The sequence below is a fragment of the Mus musculus genome, chromosome 6 (assembly GCF_000001635.26).
Source record: "Mus musculus strain C57BL/6J chromosome 6, GRCm38.p6 C57BL/6J".
Lineage (NCBI taxonomy): Eukaryota > Metazoa > Chordata > Mammalia > Rodentia > Muridae > Mus > Mus musculus.
In genome coordinates this window covers 149463416-149483774 of record NC_000072.6, presented here as the reverse complement: position 1 = coordinate 149483774, position 20359 = coordinate 149463416, and the positions used below count along the sequence as shown (strand labels likewise).

At 39.7% G+C, this 20359-nt stretch overlaps 1 protein-coding gene across 14 annotated transcripts in view; it reads right to left on the bottom strand.

The window, feature by feature from the left end:
• The window catches only part of Bicd1 (BICD cargo adaptor 1), a 154506-nt gene that overhangs the window by 79555 nt on the left and 54592 nt on the right, over positions 1-20359 (bottom strand). The window lies entirely within an intron of this gene.

Below are 20359 nucleotides of genomic sequence, written 5' to 3'. Positions count from 1 at the left end.
GGCTCTCACTTAGACTAAGTACATGTTATAAGCTATACCTCTAACCTCTTCAAATGCAATTGTAAGGTAAACAAAAAATGTAAATATCAGCCGGGCGTGGTGGCACACACCTTTAATCCCAGCACTCGGGAGGCAGAGGCAGGCAGATTTCTGAGTTCGAGGCCAGCCTGGTCTATAGAGTGAGCTCCAGGACAGCCAGGGCTATACAGAAAAACCTTGTCTCAAAAAAACCAAAAAAAAAAAAAAAAAAGTAAATATCTTGAAAAAATGTATGAGTCAAAGAAAACTTAGAAATATTCTTAGGTTCTTTATGCTACATTGTTTAGACACATCCTGTAGTTCATCAAATTTTATGTTATAGTTTTCTTTCTAGAAAACACCCACAAATAATTTTCCAAGAAAGAAAATAATAATTGCATCAATTCTTTAGTACATTGGCAATAATGCTAGACCAATAATGGGTGATAGACTTAAAAGAAAAAAAATTCACAGGGACTCAGTATCCCCTGTTTTTTGGAGGTTTCTTTTATTTTTTTAAATTGGATATTTTCTTTATTTACATTTCAAATGTTATCCCCTTTCTGGATCACCCTCCACCCCCGAAACCTCCTGTCCTATCTCCCATCCTCCTCCCCCTGCTTCTATGAGGGTGTTCCTCCACCCACCCACCCACTCCCACCTCCCAGCCATCAATTCCCCTATACTGGGGCGTCCATTGAGCCTTCATAAGACCAAGGACCTCTCCTCCCATTTATGCCTGACAAGCCATTGTGTTCTCCTTGAATGGTGGCTTAGTCAGTGGGAGCTCTGGGGAGGTCTGGTTGGTTGATATTGTTGTTCTTCCTAGGAAGTTTCTTTAGGATTGTTTCCATAAATTTTAGAAAGCTTCCATTGTACTGTGTTACCATGCCACCCCTCAATTCTAGCTGTCTCTCCCTGCATTCCTTCCCCCTGCCCACCTGATCCTCCTGTTCCAGTCCCCACCACCACTGCACACATAAAATCTATTCTATTTCCCCAGGGAGATTTTCAAGGAGATCAGTGTGTTCCCCACTAGATTCCTCCCCCCTGTTACTTAGCTTCTCTGTGTTTGTGTATTGCTTATCCTTTGACACCCTCCCATCCTTGTGCTCGCTCTCCCAAACAAACAAACAAATCACATTCAATTTGTGTTACCCATATACTCATGACCATGACTTGTGGGAAGCCACAAACGCCATTACAAGATGGCGCTAGTTTCAATAAGCTGACGCCCATGAATATGGGTAAACAACCAATGTGCGCATGTGCAATAGAGTTTTTTGCGGAGTCACTGCCTGGCCCGAGGCATGTAAATAAGGTACTGAAAGCATAACCAATCAGGTATAGACACGCCACTCCTAGGCCTATATAAGCAGCGCCATTTCTAGGGTTTGGGGTCTTTCACCTTCGCAGTAATGCTCTCCCAATAAAAGTGTGCAGAGCTGGGCGTGGTGGCGCACGCCTTTAATCCCAGTACTCAGGAGGCAGAGGCAGGCGGGTTTCTGAGTTTGAGGCCAGCCTGGTCTACAGAGTGAGCTCCAGGACAGCCAGGGCTACACAGAGAAACCCTGTCTCAAAAAAAAAAAAAAAAAAAAAAAAAAAAAGCGTGCAAAAGGATCCTGTTGTGGCGTCTTTCTTGCTGGCAAGTCGGGCGTTCACAATGACTCATGGTCAAACTCCCAGTGGCCAGCCCCTTAAAATAACTGAGTCCTTCCCTACAACACTCCTGCCAGAAGCCATAATCTGTGAAGAGCTACACTTAAGCATTTTTATCACAATTTTTAAAAACTCTCTTCAATAGCTTCCTGACTAGACAGTTTCTTTCTTTCTTTCTTTTTTCCTGGGGTGGGGGTGGGGCATTGCCACTGAAGACTTTAATGTCTTTAATTCTCAATTGTGAATCTACACTCATCTATAACACTACAAAAGAAGCTGCCCTGTCCATAACAGCCAACGATAGCATGGACCATACTTTCATTACTTCTTAAATAGCCTCTAAGTTAATTTAGCACTCCTGAAAATTTTTATCGCAATTCAATACCCAATAGCTTCTTGATTAAATATGTCAATTTAAGGCCTAATTTTTTTCATTTTTGCTATTAATTTTTAGGTTACCATGTAAAGTAATCGGGTTTCATTGTGCATCTTTATACGTGAATTCTTTTCTTTGTTCTCATTTGTTCCTTTTCCCCACTTCCCTCTCCTGTGCTCTCTTACCCTTCCTCCCAGTGGTTCTCTTCCTTCACACAGTCCTACTACTCATATGTCATATGGATTCCACTATCTTCTCTATTTCCTACCCCCTTAAGATCCTTTTCCTTCCCTTTCATCTTTCATGATCACATCTAGTTCTCTCTCTCTTTCTCTTTCTCTCTGTGTGTGTGTGTATTTGTGTCTCTGTGTCTCTGTGTCTCTCTTTCTGTCTCTCTGTCTCTCTCTCTCTCTCTCACACACACACACAGACACACACAAATTTGAAATACAGGTTCCACAAGTAAATATGTGCCATTTATCTTTCTGAATCTGGACAAGCTTGTTTTTTGTTTGGTTGTTTGGTTGTTTGGTTTTTTTTTAAATTAAGCTTTATTTTTAATTGTGTCTATTAGACAGTTGTCTGTGCATATGTGAGTGCAGGTACCTTCAGAGTCTGGAAAAGGACATAAAATATCCTGAAGCTAAAATTACAGGAAGCTGTGGGCTACCCAGTATGGATGCTGGGAATTTAACTCAAACCCTCTGAAAGAGCATGAAGCACTTTTAACAGTTGAACCATCTCTCAAGCCACAAGAAATTTTTTTTTCCTTTCCTTGATAGTTTGTAAATACACATAAAAGAAAACATATGACAAACTAAACAAAAATAAACAAATGTTTATAACTTAAAAAAAAAAAAAACAGAGCTGGGGAGATGACTCAGCAGGTAAGAGCACTGACTGCTCTTCTGAAGGTCCTAAGTTCAAATTCCAGCAACCACAGCAGACTTTGTTAGCCCCAAAAGTCTGTCCACATTTTATTGCTCCTATCTCCCTCATTGTACTCTCAGCTTCTGCCCAAATTAACACAATCCAAATATCACATTTTTCATTTTATTTATTCTTCATTGCATGTGTATACATGTTAAAATATATTGTATATTACTTTTAAATTTACATATTGGAAATCTTCCTTATGTATTCTGTTGCAATTTGCTTTTGTATTACAAATTTCCAAAATCTATTCCTTTTGCTTACAATATTGCATCTTTCACTGCTATAACCTAATGTTTAAGTCTTCTAATCCACCTGAAATTTATTTCTGCTGATGACATAAAATACAGATTCTAATTATTTTCTGTATAAAACATCAATTTCTCTCAATCTCTTTAATGCCACTCCTTTCCAAGTCAGCCATAAATCATAATGGTGTGTGTCTGCTTCAAGGATATCCCATGATATCTCACTGGTATTCAGAAGGTACTGAAGTTAGGAGAGTTCCACTGAGAAGGAAGAGGAATCTAACATAACTATATTTATTCATTAAATTCTTTAATATTTGAATTTTCAGTATCTAACTGAAAGTCTCTTTTAAGACATACAAGTGGCAATCTACAGATAATAACATTTGTACAAGAGTAAACTTGTTCTCATGTTGAATTTAATGAACATAGAAGTATTTTCTTTCTGTAATATACACATATTTTTAAATATATTACTATTAAAGGAAAAATATGACTACAAATCTTAGAATTTTTCTTTCTGAGAGTAATGTATATTGACATTTATAATTTATACTTATAAAATATTTACAACTTTTGTATTTTTATTTATAAAATAGTATTTTTATATTTATTTGTTTTTAGATTTGTATATATTTATGTATTTATTTTATACTTGTAAAGTAATTAAAGAATATGTGGGTAATACAAAAAGCTCCCACTTGTGTCATCTTCTACCTTGAAAACAGATAAACTCAAGATTTCCAAATCTTTGCCTGAAATCACTTGCTCAGTCCTGAACATTCATTGTTGCCCAACTATGGGTCTCATAGTAGAATCTGTAATCTAACCTAGTAAAGTGCCTCTGACAGATATTCGAAGCTTTCTTTCCTTAATCCCTCTTGAAATTTCCAGTTCTTATCTTTTCTGTCAGTGTTATTCATCAATAAATCTTGATATTAAAATATAGATGACTATAATCCCATAATTATATGGCTGGTGTATTTCTGAGGCTTTATATCAGCTTCTTTCTATTACATTAGAACCTAGACTCTTACTACTACTTAAGCCATACAAATACATAAACTTTAATAATCAACACAAGGAAAAACATATGTGTAACAAGAAATCCAAAAAAAACCCTGCTTACTTAGCAAAACATATCTATCTAGAAATAAAAGTGAAATACACATACTTTGTAGTATTATAACTAGAAGGAAATTCTCTAGATATCTTACAGAGTCATGTTTTAATTTTTATTTTATTATTTTATGTATAAGGGCATTTTGTCTACATGTATACCTGTGCATCACTTATAGGTCTGGTGTCCACAGAAACCAGAAGAGGGTCTCTGATCCCTCTGGAAATAGAGTTACAGATGGTTGTAAGCCACTCAGTGGGTGCTGAGAATTAAACCTGAGTCCTCTGGAAAAGCAGTCAGTGCCGAACCAACATCCAGTTTTAAAATCAAATATATATATACACACACACATATAACTTAGGTGGCTATTTTTTCTCTGTCTTCTCCAGTGAATATCTTGGTTACTAAATGCACATTAAAAAGAAACTATTTTTTAGATCATTGTGTTATTTCCTGATGCCCTAACTATAACAGGAATATTTCATGTTCCTTTTCTCGATTAAAAATCAAGTGTTTATCCCCAATTACATTTTTCCGTAGTTTTCCGGCACTTTCTTTCTTCCATCTTTCTTGCTAATAGGTATTTGTTGAATGCCTATTCACTAGAACACAAAATTGCTGGCTTCATTAAACTGTATGAAGAAATCTAGATGTTTTATTTATATACAAATTTTATGTTAAAGCAAGCCTATCTCTTTGGAGAACTTATTAAACCATTCATTCCACTCAGCTGAGAAATCATACTGGAATCAGCCTTTACTATAGTCTGCCTACACAAAAAGTTTGTCTCAGAGGGAGTTATTCTAGCTTAAGACTCAGAAAAGGAAAGCTTCTTTTCTGAAGATAGAACCATAGAAAAGAGGTTTGTTTTGTTTTGTTTTCTGGAAAACAGCTATTTCAAACTATTCCAGGGAGAAAAAAAAAGTCTTTTGTGAAAACCCAAACAAGAAAATAATGAGGGAATGTTTGGACTTCCCTTATTAACAGTAATTAGTATTGATGTTGAATTATCAAGGTGAAGTGTATTTTTTTTTTTGTAATTCACTTTTGTCAATGTAGAACAAATAAAGTCATTTTCATCAAATACAAAAAAGAGGGTTACAAAGATGACTCAATGGGTAAGTGCTTTCCACACATATATTAAACTTGAATTCAATCCTCAGTACCTGTGTAAAAAATGTCAGGCAAAGCAGCACACATCTGCAATCCCAACACTAAGGGTGTAAATGTTTTTATTTCCTCAGAAGAGGAGATGAGATGAGAGCTGTACACAGGCTTTACAAATGCATGGCATAGGCTGAGCCCAGAGCATTTCTATCTATCCAGGCATAAGCCTGGAAGCTTCTAGTATCCATACAATCAAATCTTCTGCCAGCCCAGACCTTGAAGGCTTCAGTTTCCAGTCTCCATCTGGTAACTTAGGTCTAGAATGCTCTCAGCCTCCAAGACTTACTGCTGAATAAGCTTGCCCTTTCTAAATCTTTCTGCATTCTGACTGGTTCAATTAAGCTGTTCTGGCTCAAAACTCCTCTCCAAGCAAACTGGCTTCTCTCAGCTTCTCTCTGAATTGCTCAGTTTGGAAAAATTGCCTCTGAACTCTACAAAATCAACTGTGCTGAACTGTACAACACTTCCAAACTCTACTATACTATCTCCACAAACTGTCTTATTCTCTCTCTGCACTGCTTGTGTACTCTCTTGTGAGAGTTGGGTGTGTGTTATCTTTGACTCATTCTGTCAAATCTCTGGTTTATCACTTTGTCTATCCCTCAATTAGATGCCATTGTTTGGGATTAAAAGTGTGTACTAAAGACATATGTATATTTCAACCAGAGAGATTAAAGGTGTACACTAAGGGTATGACTGTATTCCAGCCAAATCACACAAGACTTGGGTCTTTGGATATGATCCCTTGCCAGAATAGCCAAATTGCTGGATTAAAATTCCTCTACATGGGGGTGGAAGGGGTAGGCAGAAATGGAAGAATTCCTGAGGTTTGCTGGATAATCAGTCTGTCTCAATCTGTGAGATTGAGGCTCACTGAAAGACCCTTTCCCAAAATAAAGTAACCCTATTGTTGACCTCTAACCTCAGCACACACACACATGTACAGATACACACACACACACACACACACACGTATGTTTGAAGAAGAGGAGGAAGAAGAGGAGGAAGAGAGAAGAAGAAGAAGAAGAAGAAGAAGAAGAAGAAGAAGAAGAAGAAGAAGAAGAAGAAGAAGAAGAAGAAGAAGAAAATGAAGCATTCTTGGTTTTATTGTTTTCTTCTGAATTTAGGCATTTGCATTATTATTGGTTAATAATATGCACTGGCTATATGTTTTGAGTGTTTCTTATTGTTCTCATAAAACAGGATGTTTTACTTCATTACTTCAATTTTTAAAAGCTGCCTAGGCCCAAAGTAATGTCTTATAGTAAGAGAGAGTATTATTTTAATTTGGTATTCAAGGTTTAGTTGCCTGTGGGTGAATAAAGTAGCACAGACAGTATTCAAAGATAAGTAGCAGAATCTACCTACCAACTACACCATGTTGTCTGTCTATGACAGACCTGTGCCAAGTAAAAGAACTCAGTAAATGGAGGCATAAATTTTTTGCAACCTACTTATAACAAGGGTTCAACTCTTCTCTAGCCTTCCACCCAGCAGAGGAAGAGAGAAGTTATTAGGACATGGGGAAAGTGGACCTGTTCAGCAATAGTTCTTTGGGGGTGAGTTCAATCCCATAGCAAACATCAAATATGATTCAGCAGCCGCAGACCAGCCCTCTAGGCAGACAGACCCCAGGCACAAACCAGCAGCTACCATCCAGTCCTTTCAGCAAGCAGACACCAGACATCTGTAATTCAATTCTGAAGAAACTACCAGGCTTGCCAACCAGCCTGAGGCAAAGCTGCAGAGCAGCAACTGCCGCAGGAACTTCTAAAGCAGTTAGTTCTTGGGTGAGTTTCTCTCAATGTTGGAGTTATCACAAGTTGAGTTCCACAATGATATGTAAGGCAAACCAACACATGCATGTCTTTAGCGAAGAATAGTGAGGTGGAGCAAATCAAACCAAAGCTCAGTGCTCCATTGTCTGTGAGGTCATATTTATATTTGTTCATCCTGGGTCCTTTCATGTGTTTGCTATATCCAAACATCCTTTCACCTATGTCTGCTTCAGGAAAAGATTCTTTCACATTTGCTTTAGCAAGACATCATTTCACCTGTGTGCCCCAGTAAAATACCATTTGGCATAACTAACTTTTCAAAGAACTAGAAGTTTCCACTTCAATTAAATGCAAAAGATAAGCAAGTGTGAGACACTCAAAAGACTGTAATAAGTTCCAGGCTAGCCTACGCTGCATAGTGAGATTCTGTCTGACAAAACAAAAACCACAAAAATATATGCATAAAACTTTTTCTCAGGTCCAATGAGAAAACAAACAAACAAAAGGCAGGCAACGTAAGAAATAGGCTTGACTAAAGTTAACCCATTACTCCTTTATCTCTAGCCTTGCCGGCCACGGTGAATAGGATTGTAAGTTATTGACATATTATTTTCCCACCTCTTATTCAATAATGTTGATGCCCCTTGGGATAACATGTTCCCAAGCTACAAAGCTACTTTCCCTAACTTTGCTGTTTTCTGGGGGTAAACAGAAGTTAGTGGATAGAAGGCAGAGAAGCTGTGTAAAATGAACCAATTCATTTGAGGTATCTACTTTCTTCCAGTGTAGGATACAAACATAATGGCTAGAGCACAGAAGCATTTAGAAACATAATTTTTTGTCATGTAAGCCAGTCCTACAAATGGGAGAGGAAAAATAAATCTGAAAGTTTGTGATTGTAGAATTGCCACAGAAAACCCAAACTACTTTTCTGTGAATCTCTTATAATACATGACCTAATCTTAACTACAAATAATGTTATGTCTTACATAATCTTTGAACTCCTAATTATTGTCAGTAGCTATGGTAATGGGCCTGCTGGAGGAACCACAGTCACTGATGAAGCTTGTGTAGTATGGCTCACCTGTTAGCAGAGCTGTGATGAGTGTACCTTACACAGGGAAGGCCAGGATGAGTAGGAGAAATGATTGCCTAGAATGGCACTTGCTGCCGGGCCTCATCATGCTTGATGCTATCGTGTTCTTCTTGTATTTAGCATGGTGTGATTACTTCATGGAAGATCCCCATTCTCCTCTTTTCAATTTACTGTAGTATATAATAATAAAAGTGATATCTCCAGGGTAATGTTAAGACTGAATGATGATGATTCAGTTGAACTCTGGGAATAGTTTAAAGACAGGTGGTTAGGGCTTCTAATGAGGGATATATAGAAGATAGCAGTAAGCCTAGATAATACCTTCCCCCAACTGGATGCAAGACTTATTGGTAATAGAAAATAAGAACAAGGAAGTTTCAGACATTGTAAGCCCACAAGTCTTGCCTGTGGGAGATAGGCCAGTGATCAAAGAAAGCAATCAAGTTCCTGTAACTATGGTTAGGTCTGTGTCTTCTGGCTATGTAGCTTACAAATGTAATTACAAGTTTTTGTTATGCACCTCAAGAAAACAGAGTTGTAAGAGGAAAAGAATTACCCTAATATGAGTAGGAAAAAAGAAAGTAGATGGTTAATTAGGCTAGCTGAGCAAAGCTTTGTAGAATAAAACAAAACCAAAGGTCTGCATACAGTTACTGCAAACTGAGGCCATCCAGTACAAGAAAACTGGCTGAAATATACTTGGCTTACATTAACTTTGTCAATCAATAATGACAGAATTATTGTTTTGGGGTAAAGATGTAATTATGGGAAAAAATGGGGGGGGTGTTTAACCACATGTGGGTTTCTGAGGAAATTATTTTTAATATATGTCTTGTGACTATGAGATGATTTTTTTCTGCATAAAGACTTTTGTTCTGAGTAGTATATGAGGGATAAAAGAAAAAATAAAATCAGAGAAAATTCGAGCTTCCTAGATCCATAACATGTCTCTGCGTATTCTTGTAGTCGACTCTACATTTTCTCCTTGGAATCCCTGAGCTGCTGAAGCTGAACTCTGGGATAGCTTCTTGCCAGAAATTTACAAGAACTCTTAAAAATATTGTTCTTATTCTTTTCTAACACATATTTTTATTCTCTACAATTCACCTCCACTGACCTCATATATTCATACATCTTTATCTCTCTGTCCTACATAAAAGTATGGTATTAAGGTTCAGAGCATACATTGTTAACAGAAAAAAAGAATATCAATAAAGATCTAAATAAGCAATGGATGTGAAAGTTAAAAACTGGGCCTGGCCGGGAGTGGTGGCACACGCCTTTAATCCCAGCACTTGGGTGGCAGAGGCAGGCGGATTTCTGAGTTCAAGGCCAGCCTGGTCTACAAAATGAGTTCCAGGACAGCCAGGGCTATACAGAGAAACCCTGTCTCAAAAAAACAAACAAACAAAAAACAAAACAAAACAAAACAAAACAAAAAAACAAAAAATGTTGGGAGCCATTAAGACAACACAATTGTCCTGATCTCTGAATTGGGCCTCTCCCCCCAGAAGAAAAGGGGGTCAAAAGCGGGTCACGACACACGGTTCTGAGAACAACCACAGATTGTTCCAGCCCTAAGTCAGCACTGGATGTCCTGACCTGAAGATACCCTGATACTGCTAAGTTCCTGCTTCCCCGTGTAATTGCCTAAAGAATGTGCAATTCTATTGCCCCACCCCTCCCGCTGATAAGTACCTGTACTTCCCCTTTTGCTTGTGCAATTCTACTGCTCCATCCTTCCTGCTGAAAGGCACTTCCCCTTTTGCTTGAGCATTTAAACCTTGGGTCTGGCTAATACATTGGGGCCTTGATGCAACTCAGAACGTTTCCGTGTTGTTATTCGCACAAGGTTCTCATCTCTCTCTACCCCCCCCCCCAATTTGGTTCTTAGGAGAAGGTCCCCTCGAGACCCTCGAATAACTGGACCTGCTGGATGGGTCAAGTGGCGCCAGACGTGGGGCACGAGGTACGACCGCCCTCCGGACAATGGATTCAAGAGGTACCATACAGACAATGAGACAGTAAGACAGTTCCCCTGCCACTTTGCTTGAGTGTCACGTTGAGAGGTAAGCCTGGGCATTCAGTTGTTGTCCCATTAACCATGGGGAATGTTCTGTCCAAAGAGACAGTTTTTAGTCAAGAGATGAAGGGGTCTCTTTAGGAGAGAGGGATAAGAGCTAAAGAAAAAGGATTTAATAATTTTTTGTTTTGTGGACGAGAGATGTCCATGGCTGGTATTGAATGGTTCTGAAATATACCTTTTAACTTGGAATAAAGTAGGCAAAGATATTAATGCTTTGATAAAACAAGGAGAAGATGTCCCTGAGTCCTTTTTTAGCAATTGGGGAATCATCAGAGATCTCCTTAAACAGTCAGGAGAGGGCAGAGAAGGCGCCCGCCTCTTAGCCCTTACTGAAGACTTTTTAGAAAACTCCCGATCAGCCGTCATCGATTATCGATGCCCCATTCACAGTATCTATATTAGAAGGTTTAGCAGGAAAAGGCTACTTGATACCCAATGAATGGAATAAAGTTGTTCAGTCTGTCTCACTAGAGGCCAATATTTAACTTGGAAGTCAGAGTTTGTGGACAAAGGAGAAAATTTGGCTGCAAATAATAGAAAGAATCCTACTAGTAAGACAGCCTCCTGGACTGCTGATAAAATCTGTGGTAAAGGCAATTTCGCTGCAGACATAAAACAATTAGAGCTCTCCCCTGGTATCCTTGCCCAGATGGCACAGGCAGCCCTGGGAGCTTGGCGTGCTGTCCCTGCTGCAGGGGTGTTGAGAGCTATTAAGACAACACTATTGTCCTGATCTCTAAATTGGGCCTCTCCCCCCCCCCCCAAGAAGAAAAGGGGTCAAAAGCGGGCCACCGACACATCGATTCCAAGAACAACCATGGGATGTTCCAGCCCTAAGTCATCTCCGATGTCCTGTCCACACCCTGATACCACCAAGTTCCTGCTTCCCCGTGTAACTGCCTAAGAATGTGCAATTCTATTCCCCCCCCCTGATAAATACTTCTCCTTTTGCTTGTATTGCCCCATCCCTCCCGCTGATAAGTATCTGTACTTCCCCTTTTCCTTGTGCAATTCTACTGCCCCATCCTTCCTGCTGAAAGGCACTTCCCCTTTTGCTTGTGCATTTAAACCTTGGGCCTGGCAAATACATTTGGGGGCTTTGATGCATTCCAGAACATCTCCGTGTCGTTATTCGCACAAGGCCTTAGTCCCTCTCTACCCCCCATTTGGTTCTTAGGAGGAGGTCCCCTCGAGACCCTCGAATAACTGGACCTGCTGGACGGGTCACAGGGGCACTAACTACGCCCCTAACCAAGATTATACAAGGGCCTCAAGAGTCCTATGCGCAGTTCGTTGCCAGATTGCAGGAAGCAGCTGAGAGAATTTTGGGACCTAAGGAAAGTGAGGGTCTGTTAGTCCGACAACTTGCTCTTGAAAACTCCAATTCGGCATGTAGGGCTGCCCTGAGAGGTAAAACCAAGAGTTTAGATATAAATGGTATGATCAAGCTTTGTAATGAGGTAGATGTTTCTAAGTCTATCAACCTGGCTATCGGGGCTGCCTTACAACTAACAACTGCAGACAACCCCCTACCCCCCACGGGAGATGGTGCAGGGTTCCAGCAGAGTGCGCAGTGAGCTCAGGAATGTGGCCTTCTTCGCCCTGGGCCCCTCACACCCTCGGCCCACGCCCCTACCCTGCAGACACCAGGAGCCCTCACCAAAGCTGGGCCTTCGGGGCTTCTGCAGCCTGAGGCGGTGGGTCTGAGCAAGAACACTCTGCCATCGCTGGCACAGAACGGGAGGCCGGCCCATGGCCGAGCACACAGACCTGGATGAACTTAGGCCTCGATGGGCCTGGACGAAAGTGAGCGGCCCCCCTCTTCCACTGATTTACTGTGGTCTATATTGAATGCTTCTGCTTTAGCCTTATTGGATAAGACACAAAGAGATAATGCGTCAGAATTTGAAGATTGTTGGATGTGCTTTTCGCTTCCCCGCCCTTTTATGAGAGCATAGCCTTATTTGGAAATTTTACCCTGCTTTCAGATGCTAGGCAGCTTCCCTTCGAGTCAGTTCAACTTACCTTGACAGAACTCTCTGGGATAGGAAGTTGTGTGTTGGGCCCAGGCATGCTTCCGCAGCAGCCCTTGCTAGAGATTTGCAATAACACGTTTAGAGTAAATAAAAATGGGTTTTCTTATCTTCTTGCCCCAAATGATACCTTTTTGGCATGTTCCACGGGCCTTACACGGTACATTATTATACAAGATTTTATAAATAATAGAGATTATTGTGTCTTGGCTCAGCTTTTTCCAAATTTTAGTATTCATAAGTCAGATGACTTATTATTAAAGTGTGTTTTCTCAAAAATTTGCCCTCAGATTAAATGAATTAGAAGTTTTGGATGCTTGCCAGAAGCTGTTAGAAAATTTTGGATTTTAATCTTGGTTTGACAAGCTGCCTCTTACAAGCAGGAAAGGAAAGGAAGGGATAGAGGAAAATGGATTTTAGAACTCTTCCAGGGACAGAGAGAAATCGGGGGGGACGCCCTGTTTTATCCTCTATGGCCCCTACAGGAGAAGTTCTCTACCCTCTTTGTATTGTCTATGTCTATATGCTGGACGGATCACAGGGGCACTAACTATGCCCCTAACCAAGATTATACAAGGGCCTCAAGAGTCCTATGTGCAGTTCGTTGCCAGATTGCAGGAAGCAGCTGAGAGAATTTTGGGACCTAAGAAAAGTGAGGGTCTGTTAGTCCGACAACTTGCTCTTGAAAACTATGGCAAGGGCACGAATCTTAGACCCTGGCTTCTAAGATTAAGTGGATCTTAGGTGGAGCTCATTATAGGACACAGCCCAAGTTATAAGAAAAACTTCAAGTTGTGGATTCTGATACTTTAGGTAAAATTAAAAATTATGGTTAAATTATGGTTAAAGTATAAAAAGAGACTTCATAAAGGTCAAAATATAGCTCAATTCTTACTGTTACCTTATTTACAACTCCCCAATCCTACATTGTGTCAAAAAATTCATAGATTAGGTTTTATTGGAAGTTAAGAAATCATTTCCTAAAATATATAATTCATTTTGTCGATGGTGTTTTTGTTGGTTGCAGAAAATAGAGAGCGTTTTTGCAGATGGCTATAAAATATTTGACTAAGTGTGGACTGATGATGGCTTCAAAAAAGATTCAGCATGGTAAACTTTTAGGCTATTTGAGACATTTAGTGTATAGAGATTGTGTGTTTTCTCAAAAAATTGCCCTCAGATTAAATAAATTAGAAGTTTTGGATGCTTGCCAGAAGCTGTTAGAAAATTTTGGATTTTAATCTTGGTTTGACAAGCTGCCTTTTACAAGCAGGAAAGGAAAGGAAGGGAGAGAGGAAAATGGATTTTAGAACTCTTCCAGGGACAGAGAGAAATCGGGGGGGGGGGGTGCGGGGGGGAGGGGGACGCCCTGTTTTATCCTCTATGGCCCCTACAGGAGAAGTTCTCTACCCTCTTTGTATTGTCTATGTTTGGTGCACCAATCACGTGTCAATTCATGCATATTTTCTGTTTTGTTGTCTGAATGATTGTTTCATTGTCTGAATGACTGACTGTTTTATGTTTCATGTTGAAAAGAAAAAAAAATGGTTAAAACTTTACCTGCTGATTCACTCTCAGTTTATACAACAGAGGCTGAGAGAGGCCCCTCACTTTAGCAAAAAATCAAGCACAGCAGGAGAGGTCCTGCTGAAAAAACTGTTTTTAAAGAAAAGGAATCTGCAACTTCTTAGTTCTAAGGCAAATAAGCTGATAGTTGTTTTTTTTTTCCTAAAAAATTCTCTGCAATTTTGTGATTATTGTGTTTAGCAAATGACAAAGTGTGTTTTTATCTTATAATTATAACTATAAAAAGTAAAATTCTTTGATTGATCTAAATTTATAAGATTCGTGGAGCCACTTCATTTGGTTTTTGATTGGTCTTAAAGGTATAAATATGATCTGCATGTCTTGGTCATAGAGAATTGGCTTATAAGTTATTTGGGTATGATTTAAAAGGTGTAACACTGGTTACAAAGTTAGCTTAAAAGTAGTAACTCAGGGCTAGAGTCATTTTCAAACAAAAGCACCTGGCATAAACCAGCCCAGAAAACTAGTCCTCTAAAGATACTTCTAAATTGAGATAAAATTTTATGTAATTCTTATCCTAGAAAGTAGACTTATAGAGATAAGATTTTTAAAACAATGTTTCTTTAATGAAACATTAAAATTTGCACTGTCATGCATTCATGAATTGGCAGCCAAACTTCGTAACATGATAGTGATGTTTCTAGTATTGATTTTAAGGAGAATACATTGTTTAAAATTGTGTCTTGCTTTCCAAAAGTTATAGATATATTCTAATATTGCAACGGAAACTTAAAAATTATGGTTAAAATTGCCAGTGTTCCATTGACTATAGCTTGCAGTTTGATTTCAAATTTAAGATCTTTAATTCACCTGTATATTATAATTAAGATAATTATAAGAGTAATCATCTTATGCCAGTGCTAATACAGCTCACTTCATACAAAACTGAGACAGAGTTATCTAGCTATGTTTTTCTTTGTACATAGATTAGACCCTCAGACAATCAGTTTGGCTATAGTTGCTGCCTGGCAGGAAACTGCAATACAGACAATTTTTTCACAGCACTAAAGTTGTGAAGAACGTTTTAACTGTAGGTCATCTTAAGAAAGAGTATCAAAAATTAGAGGCATAAACAGTTAAATTGTTCCTCTAAAACCGGTTCTTATTGTAGGAGGGCCAAGATGCTCAGATTAATGTTAATGCAGGGCTCAAGACAGCCTGAAGGAAGCTTGTGGCCTTCTTTTATTTTGCAAACAGTGCCTAAGAAAGTTTCCCCTGTGTTCAAGGGAATTTCTTTTTAGCTTTGTTGCAGATCTATTCAGATGTTTAAAATAATGCTTAAATTCAAAGAGTTTTGCTTTCAGTAATCACTAGATAATTTTGCCTGTAGGTATGGCTAACATAGCTTTACAATATGTAAGAAATTTTTATTGTCTGCTTCAATACAAGAAGCAAAAAGTTTAAATCTTTCAGTATATCTAAAGGGAAGTTTAAAGTTCTGGGGAGTAGTTATTGCTCCATAAAATTCAGAGAAAATATGTGGGAAGCCGTTGCAGAGTGGCAGTTGCAGAGTGGCAGTTGGCTACTGCTGGCCACCACACATACATAGGCAGTGAAGGTTCTTTTGCCAAGACAAGTTAACCAATCAGATGTGAGACACGCCTCTCCTAGGCCTATGTAAGCAGCACCAGTTCTGGGCTCAGGGTCTTTTCGCCTCTACAATCGAGCTCTCCCAATAAACGTGTGCAGAAGGATCCTGTTGCAGCGTCGTTCTTCCTGGCCAGTCGAGCGCGCGCAAGAACAATATATTTTTAATATTTAAGATTTTAGTTACAGAAAATCTAAGAAAGAAAAATTTATTTGCTTCAAAAATTTTTATTTTCAAAACCTCCAAGAGATGCTTTGTCAACAATTTACTGTTACACATGTTACTGAGATATTTTATAATTCTCAAAGACAGGGTATTGTAAAACTTTAAAAACTATACCTTCTTTAAAAACAGAGAAGGGGGAAATTATATCCTTGTGCACATTATTTAGGTCACATTTTTATTTAAAAAAAAAACTAGATATAATAATGTCTAGGGCAAATAAAAAAGATCCACTTATTGGCACATGCCATGATCCTGTTCAGATACTTAATATGGGGAAAAGGGGGAATGTTTCTGTTTTTTCCACAGAATGCTACAAGAGCATGCTAGCTTCCAATGTGACAGGCTGACCTGTGACCTGTGAGTGCCCTGACAGTGGTGACCAGAAAGCTGTGTTGAGTGCACAAAAGAGGACAAATCGGAGAGCAGCCACTTACAAACAGATGAAGAAACTTCCTATCTCCACCATGGGCTTAGAATTCAGGAAGAATGTTGCCTATTCAGTGACATTCAGACTTGCCTCTGGCATTACACTATCACTTTGAATAAAAGTTAAGTCACTGCCCTACACAGGAATTTACCATCATCTAGGAAGAAGGAAGTTTGAGACCTAAAGAAGAACCAGAGTAGATACTTAGAACTATAGATAGCTGAGTTACACCCATACACACGTATTTACAATGAACTAGGGGGAAGGTGGACTACCAAAACTGGTTTTCAACCTCCCCCTGGCTTTCGACCTTGTTGCCCTCCCTTTTGGGACCCCTATTGGAACTCCTATTATTGATTTCCTTCGGTCCTTGGGCATTTCAGAAATTGACCCGATTTGTTAAATCTCAAATTAATTAATTTCTTTCAAGCTCATTTGTTTCAGTTCATTACATATACATTCTCACCACATTGCAAACTAAACAGTCATCCCAGGCTAGACACATTGAAAAATTGGAACTTGAAGTCGTTGCCAGTGAGAGTTGTAAGACTAAGTACTGCACAGAGATTAGTCTGGAAGCTGTTAGACAGTCTCTGAGAGGCATGTCTGATTGCATGAAGGTTGAGTGCCCTAGGGTCCTTCCCCAAAGAAAAACGGCACGGGAGCAGGTCAGGGTTACTCTGGGTAAAAATCTGTGGGCCTGAGAGTCAATCCTGTACATGGCCCCTAACATTACACACTGGGGATCAGACCTCTACCTCTACCCACGGAGCTTGCTTTGTTCCTAAATCCCTTGGCTAGCCCAGGTTATACCCAACAGACTGGAACCATTAATTCAAGCATCATAGATGACTTGTCCTTGTGTCCTTTGAGGTTTTAGAGAATCACCTGGTGAGCAAACAGACATTTAGGCGGTCGTTAAAAACGTGGCTACAAATTTATTATACAATATGCCTTTATAAAAATATTAAAACAGGGGAGATGTTGGGAGCCATTAAGACAACACAATTGTCCTTATCTCTGAATTGGGCCTCTCCCTCCCGAGAAGAAAAGGGGGTCAAAAGCGGGCCACGACACACCGTTCTGAGAACAACCACAGATTGTTCCAGCCCTAAGTCAGTGCCGGATGTCCTGACCTGAAGATACCCTGATACTGCCAAGTTCCTGCTTCCCCGTGTAACTGCCTAAAGAATGTGCAATTCTATTGCCCCACCCCTCCCGCTGATAAGTACCTGTACTTCCTCTTTTGCTTGTGCAATTCTACTGCCCCATCCTTCCTGCTGAAAGGCACTTCCCCTTTTGCTTGTGCATTTAAACCTTGGGCCTGGCTAATACATTGGGGCCTTGATGCAACTCAGAACATTTCCGTGTCATTATTCACACAAGGTTCTCGTCTCTCTCTAGCCCCCAATTTGGTTCTTAGGAGAAGGTCCCCTCGAGACCCTCGAGTAACTGAACCTGCTGGATGGGTCAAAAAAAAAAAAAAAAGGGCCTGAAATTCTGAAGAAGAAAAAAATCATGGGCAATTAATTGGTGACACCAGGGCTCAGATTCAAGTCAATTTTGATATTGGTTTATAACTGACAATAAAATGCAGATGAGGAAGGAGGAAGAGGAAGAGGAGGAAAGAGGAAGAAAGAGAAGGAGGAAAAAGCTTCTAGCTGAGAGTGACAAGTTTACAAAGGGCTTGGAGAAAGAAGGAAATAAGTAATAGCAATAGTATTACTATTGTTAAAGCACCTCAAGAAAACAGAGTTGTAAGAGGAAAAAAATTACCCCAATATGAGTAGGAAAAAAGAAAGTAGATGGTTAATTAGGCTAGCTCAGCAAAGCTTTGTAGAATAAAACAAAAACAAAAGTCTGCACACAGTTACTGCAAACTGCTGCCATCCAGTACAAGATCTTTTTTATTCTATAAAACTTTGCTCAGCTAGCCTAATAGTAATCAGGATACATGGAAGTTAGGGAACATAAAAAAGTCCTTTTACAGTTTAAAGGACTCAAAGGGAAACATGAAATAATGAGGTAAGTAGGTATAGAGGTATTAGTCAATCATCTATCCAAAAAAACAAAAAACAAAAACACTGTGTATGTGCAGGCAGAGCAAACCTACAAAAAAGAATATCCAGCACCAGAATGTGAACATTCTGGCAATCCATCAAACTAGACAACTGCTGATGTTTATTATCAATGAGACATTCATGGCTTACTTGAACTTTATGGTAGTTATTCAGGTTCCTCATTATGTTTGACAGCATTTTGGAACTTTTTTTGGGGGGGGGGCCAAGAATGCTTTATAAGCATCCTATCATTCCCCCTCCCCATAAGAATTTCTTTGGATTTCGGATTGGCTTGATTAGATTTTGATAGGGAGTTGGGGGGAATGGGTTGGTTTTGGTTTTTCAAACACAGATCTACCTTCCTCTGCTTCCCAGTGCTGGGATTAAAAGTATGTGCCATTACACCCAACTCCATAAGAATTTTTTTGAAGCCTATGGAAACTTTTGAGATAAATGGTCTTAATCTAAATATTTACTACTATAAATTTGTCTTCCTCTCTTTGTATTTAACATGTCTGGTAAAGAGCCTAAATTCCTTTGTTCATTCTTCCTTTCTTTCCTTCCTTTCTTTCCTTCCTTCCTTCCTTCCTTCCTTCCTTCCTTCCTTTCTCTTCTCTTCTCTTCTCTCTCTCTCTCTCTCTCTCTCTCTCTCTCTCTCTCTCTTTTCTTTTTTTTTTGGTTTTTCGAGACAGGGTTCCTCTGTGTAGCCTTGGCTGTCCTGGAACTCACTCTGTCGACCAGGCTGTCCTCGAACTCAGAAATCCACCTGCCTCTGCCTCCCAAGTGCTGGGATTAAAGGTGTGTGCCACCACTGCTTGGCTGATCCTATTTCTTATGCAATATAATCTTTAACCTTAAAGCTGCCTGATCATCAAGAAAAATGTTTTCCACTCTTTGTAATATATATATTTTCTTTATTACATTTCAAATGCTATCCCCTTTCCCGGTTTCCCCCCTCCCAGAAACCCTCTATCCCATCCCCTATTCCCTTCCCCCTGCTTCTATGAGGATGTTCCTCCACCCATCCACCCACTCACTCTCACCTCCCCCCCCCCCATCAATTCCCCTATACTGTGGGGCATCCATCGAGCCTTCATAGAACCAAGGACCTCTCCTCCCATTTATGCCTGACAAGGCCATCCTCTGCCTCATATGCAGTTGGAGCCATGTATACTCCTTGGTTGGTGGCTTAGTCCTTGGGAGCTCTGGGGGGTCTGGTTGGTTGACATTGTTGTTCTTCCTATGGGGTTGCAAACCCCTTCAGCTCCTTCAGTCCTTTCTCTAACTCCTCCGTTGGGAATCTCACACTCAGTCCAATGGTTGGCTGCGAGCATCCGCCTCTGTATTTATAATTCATCAGGAGACAGCTATATCAGGCTCCTTTTAGCAAGCATTTCTTGGCATCCACAATAGTGTCCGGGTTTGGTGACTGTATATGGGATGAATCCCCAGATGGGAAAGTCTCTGGATGGCCTTTCTTTCAGTCTCTGTTCTATACTTTGTCTCCATATTTGCTCCCATGAGTATTTTGTTCCCCTTTCTAAGAAGGACCAAAATACCCACACTTTGGTTTTTCTTCTTCTTGAGCTTCATGTGGTCCGTGAACCGTATCTTGGACTAATATCCATCTATCAGTGAGTGCATACCATGTGTGTTCTTTTTTGATTGGCTTACCTCACTCAGGATGATATTTTCTAGTTCCATCCATTTGTCTAAGCATTTCATGAATTCATCATTAAAAGTACCACATTTTCTGTATCCATTCCTTTGTTGAAGGACATCTGGGTTCTTTCCACCTTCTGGCTATTATAAGTAAGGCTGCTATGAACATAGTGGAGCACGTGTTCTTGTTATATATTGGAGAATCTTTTGGGTATATGCCCAGGACTTGTATAGCTAGGTCCTCAGGTAATACTATGTCCAATTTTCTGAGGAACTTCCAGACTGATTTCCAGAGT